We start from the raw sequence: 5,230 nt of genomic DNA, 5'->3' as shown, positions 1-5,230 counted from the left end.
CCGTAAACTGAAACATCTGTGTAGGACTGAAATTGTGACCCTCCACCACGGAATGAGTCGCATGTCACCTCTGCATGTTTTTCTTATTTTTACATTTTCATAAAGAGTGTTTTATGCTCTATCCAGTGGTGAAACCCGTTTTAGAAAAGAGTGAAAACTTTTTGAGTTATAAGCCTGTGACTAAGGTGACCCTCACACTGTAACCAGACCCACCCCCCTCCCCCCCCCCCCCCCGGACTTATATTAAGCCTAGCGCAGAACCGCGCGAGGTGACATGCGACTCATTCCGTGGTGGAGGGTCACAATTTAGTTCTTTTATGAATTAGAATTCGAATTAATAAAAATCTCCAACGATACACAGAAACTAGCCAGGGTTTTGATGTTCAATATGTGTACAAATTGGGGTTGGGGCTGGGGGGGGGGGGGGGGGGGGGGGGGGGTGGGGGGTGGGGGTTGGTCTTTTTCCAAATAATTGTCTGGCCAGATCTGAGACGGTGAGCCGAATCGCTCACAATATGAAGGAAAGGCGTTATTATTTCTGATGATCGTTTGTTGCATAATGATTCAACAAAACAGATCAAACAGTTGATCAAACTTTGAGAAAATCATGTTATAATGTGGGAATGCACGTTCAGTATTACTAACACACACCAAACACAAGACGCAAGGTGGTTTGCCAATATTTAGATGGAAATCTTCGTCAGTTTGCTTATTACTTCCATAGCAATATAAACTTTTTCAGAAAGATAATCATTTTGAAGACAAAATAAAAATAAAATCAATATTTGCAACCAACCGACATGGTTATGAATGCAGCTAGTTTATTATTGCTGTTGCCTGCGTTGTCTGTTGTTATAGGCAAGATAATGGTGTTGGTTGTGATTCACGATGATGACGACAACAACGACGACGACTAGGTCGATGGTGATAGTGCAGTAAAAATATTGATTCATTGCTCCTTTCATTCCGTGAAGAAGAAATGTATACAAAAAAAATATATTTTTGTTTTTCTACTTCCCTGAGCACTTTTCCGACCTGCAAAACAAAATGTAACCAACGCACTCTTATTTTTAAGAAGGTAAAGTGACACTCAGGTGAAATAAAAGTACAGGTGTGCTTCGTCAATGAAGCGGAACACACACCTCCAGGTATGCTACGGTGGAAAACGCTATTTGATGCTGATGCATTTTGACGGAAGGAGCGTGCTAAGCGGGTGATAGATTAGTATTTCTACCGGTCGAGAGGCTAATGCGATCTGTTATATTTTTCTTCCTTTCTTTTATCTACTCGTTTTTCTCGTCGATGAAAGATCGTGGTTGAAGCAACAAAGAAAACGTGAGGATTAGAAAGAAAATTGTAGTTTTGTTATTGGTCCTGACGATGATGGCACAAATGATGCATGCACCACACAGGCACAGACAGACAGACACACATACAAACAGACAGATGCGCAAGCGCGCAAGCACAGAAGCACACACGCACGCATTTTTGATGCAATCATAATTATCGTCATCAAAATCATCATCATCATCATCATCATCATCGTCATCATCATCATCATCATCATCATCATCACCATCATCGTCGTCGTCGTCGTCGCTGTCATCGTCGTCATCGTAAAAGAGGAGGAGGAGAATGAGGAGGATTCAAAACCAAATAAGCTTACCTCTCCTCGTTACTGATAACTACCTGCGGTAAATTGTTTTCCAAGAACTCAATAACAGTTGAACAAAGATTTGAGCAGGCGGTTTTTGTGAATTGAGAAACACAATACTACTTGCGTTGTTTAAACTGTCTGGCATTTCCTGATGAGAAATAGATGGACTTGTTTTGATATGGCGGGTACGTTTTCGACACTCAACATCAAAACAGCATCTATTATTCTGGCTTGTGAAAGCTTCTGGAAACAAAATGACATTTACCTAAATATCTTTCATCGAGGGCGTAGATTGTTCTGAAGTTTGTACAGCTGTTCTTCTGCTTGGTTTACAATACCCTCGCCATTTGTTACATGGAGGGTTGTTGTTGTTGTTGTTGGCGGTGGTGGTGGTGGTGGTAGGGGAGGGGGTCGGGGATTTGGGGATTGCGTATGTGTGTTAGTGCGAGCAGTTCGTGGTGCGTGCATGCCGACGTGCGCGCACACTTGTGTGTGTGAGTCACAGTGTTTGTGTGTGTGTGTGTGTGTGTGTGTGTGTATGTGTGTGTATGTGTGTGTGTGTGTGTAATTGTGTGTCTGTGTTTTTTCGTGCGTGCGTGAGGGTACGGTGCACGTGTAACTCTCTCTTTGGTCACTTGCACGGCTCTGGTGAGGTGTTGGAAGCTGTCTCTGCTGTTGTAGTGGGAGTGTTATTAGATCCACCGTCTCTTCTGTCTCTCTTTGATAATTGTTTTTGCCTCTTCGTATCTGACTTCATGGTCCTCTTGAGCAAAATAATGTAAGACCCAAATATCAAGCAGCGCAAAAATGGTCAGTAATCCCGCGAGAAATACAGAACACAAACAAGATAACAATGCAATGTAACCCAATTCAGATGAATATATAGGCCTTTTTTTCTGATTTTGCCCCTATAGTTTCAGACCACATTACGTCTTGAGTACAAAATAGCCCGCACCAAAACAGCTTGACATTTTCGCGTGGCATTTGGCGTGGCAGTTTTGTGGGGAAAAAAGGATAAGAGCACCTTTCGTCTGGTATCGAAAGCAAGGTGAAAGCGGCAGGTAGCCAAAGATTGGCCAGATATAGCCAGAGGTAGGCAGGTCAGGTTTTTCGGAGCTCTTATGTAAGACGACATTCTGTTCTGTACAGTGGTCTGAGATAAGGGCGCAAGTCTAGGTTCTTAGATATCCTAGGTGTGCCGTAAACATTGGTATGCTCTTTTGTTTTCTTCAAACGTGTGGGTTCAAAAAGCATGTTTATTTTTGATCATTTGAATGTTATTGAAAATGCAGGTGGTGTGTAAAGATTGTGTTTGCGGTCAACCTATCGCTTCTTCCTTATATGAATATGACTCAAGTATCAACGACCAATTTGTATTATAAACAACAAGTCGCGTGAAGCGATATCAAAACATTTAGTCAAGCTGTCGGCGTCAAAGTAACTGATAAACACCAAAAAATAGTCATTGCCGAGACTATATTAAGATAGTCTCGACTAACCACACCCAAAGACCGAGATAGGTCACGGTCGTCTCCGCCCACTGCTTGCAAACGCAATACTTACTGAACCTATTTTATGTTATTCTGAGCACATTTTTAGAGTAAACAAATTCACTAATTATTACGTTGCAAAGCTGATATTCCATGCGGACCGAAGAGAAAACAAGTCGCGTAAGGCGAAATTACTACATTTAGTCAAGCTGTGGAACTCACAGAATGAAACTGAACGTAGTCCGCCGCTAGTGCAAAAGGCAGTGAAAGTGACGAGCCTGTTTGGCGCGGCAGCGGTTGCGCTGTGCTGCATAGCACGCTTTACTGTACCTCTCTTCGTTTTAACTTTCTGAGCGTGTTTTTAATCCAAACATATCATATATTTATGTTTTTGGAATCAGGAACCGACAAGGAATAAGATGAAATAGTTTTTGAAACGATTTTGGAAATTTATTTTTGATCATAATTTTCAATTTGTTTAATTTTCAGAGGTTGTTTTTAATCCAAATTAACATATTTATATGTTTTTGGAATCAGAAAATGATGAAGAATAAGATGAACGTAAATTTGGATCGTTTTATAAAAAAACAATTTTTTTACAATTTTCAGATTTTTAATGACCAAAGTCATTAATTAATTTTTAAGCCACCAAACTGAAATGCAATACCGAAGTCCGACCTTCGTCGAAGATTGCTTGGCCAAAATTTCAATCAATTTGATTGAAAAATGAGGGTGTGACAGTGCCGCATCAACTTTTACAAAATGCCGGATATGACGTCATCAAAGACATTTATCGCAAAAAAGAAAAAAAATCCGGGGATATCATTCCCAGGAACTCTCATGTCAAATTTCATAAAGATCGGTCCCGTAGTTTAGTCTGAATCGCTCTACACACACACACACACTAGCACACACACACACACACACACACACACACACATACACCACGACCCTCGTCTCGATTCCCCCTCTATGTTAAAACATTTAGTCAAAACTTGACTAAATGTAAAAACACATAGAAAAATGGAGATGCCAGGGATTGAACCCGGGGCCTTTCACATGCAAAGCGAACGCTCTACCACTGAGCTACATCCCCAGCTGTTGTAACAAAATGCTTCTGATCATAGTTGCGGAATAAAACGACAAAATTCGCTAACAAATTGTGACTCGTGGTCAAAACCCGAAAATCACAAAGCAGCGGGAAAAAAGTTAATTATGTAATTCAATCAAGATGTGTTTAGAATGTAACAGATTCTTTGATTGGTCAGATTACCGGTTATCAATCCTCGAATAACACAGGTAATACAATTATTGTTAGTTTGCTGTCCAGAGACAAAAAAGCAGGAAAAATACTGATATGTGAAGGAAAAAAGCAGGAGCAGAGTGATAAGATAGGAACGCGGAAATCAAACCTCTTGGGACTTGACCCTTTAAGGTATGTAAACTTAAAGTAGTGTGTGCACAGAACAGCACCAATTCGGTTTGTTTGCAAGCCCACGAAAGCAGGAAAGAGACCGTCCGGTCAGATTGAATGACAATAACATTGACAGGCTTCCATTTGAACCTTGCCGATTGCGTGGATTGACGCCCACCCCCCCCCCCCCACCCCCCCCCCACACCCCCCCCCACACCCCCATATATATCCGGTTATCATCCTCAGTGTAATGCGCTATGCGCAAAGAAGAAATCATGTACTGAACGATTAACTACAATCTTCGAGAAATTCCCGAAAACAAGTGACGCTTTGTTTGTTTATTATTACTTCTTACATACTTGTTCAGCAAATCATCCACTACGATAATGCTGATGATGTCACTACACGTGCATCAAGTTCAATTTCGAAAGAAACAAGTCGTTATGCCAAAGCTCAGGATGAGTCGGAAAACAACGGAAACAACAAGAAGAAATTGAGAACGAAAAAAGAAATGTTGGATTTAACAACAAAATTTGAGTAGAAATCCATCTCAGCAAGAACAAAATGGAGATACCACCACCACCACCAACAACATTTCTCACAAGGACAGAAGCAATCGATTCAATGAAACACAGCAGATCAACACCATCCAAGGGGGGAAAAACCAAG

The 5,230-nt window shown here is 41.1% G+C and overlaps 1 non-coding gene across 1 annotated transcript; it reads right to left on the bottom strand.

The window, feature by feature from the left end:
* Positions 1 to 4,171: 4,171 nt before the first annotated feature.
* Positions 4,172 to 4,243, bottom strand: Trnaa-ugc (transfer RNA alanine (anticodon UGC)). The gene has a single exon. It is a non-coding gene; the product is annotated as a tRNA-Ala (tRNA).
* Positions 4,244 to 5,230: the final 987 nt, after the last annotated feature.

The sequence above is a fragment of the Littorina saxatilis genome, linkage group LG2 (assembly GCF_037325665.1).
Source record: "Littorina saxatilis isolate snail1 linkage group LG2, US_GU_Lsax_2.0, whole genome shotgun sequence".
In the NCBI taxonomy this organism is placed as follows: Eukaryota; Metazoa; Mollusca; class Gastropoda; order Littorinimorpha; family Littorinidae; genus Littorina; species Littorina saxatilis.
This window is presented reverse-complemented; position numbering and strand designations above follow the sequence as displayed.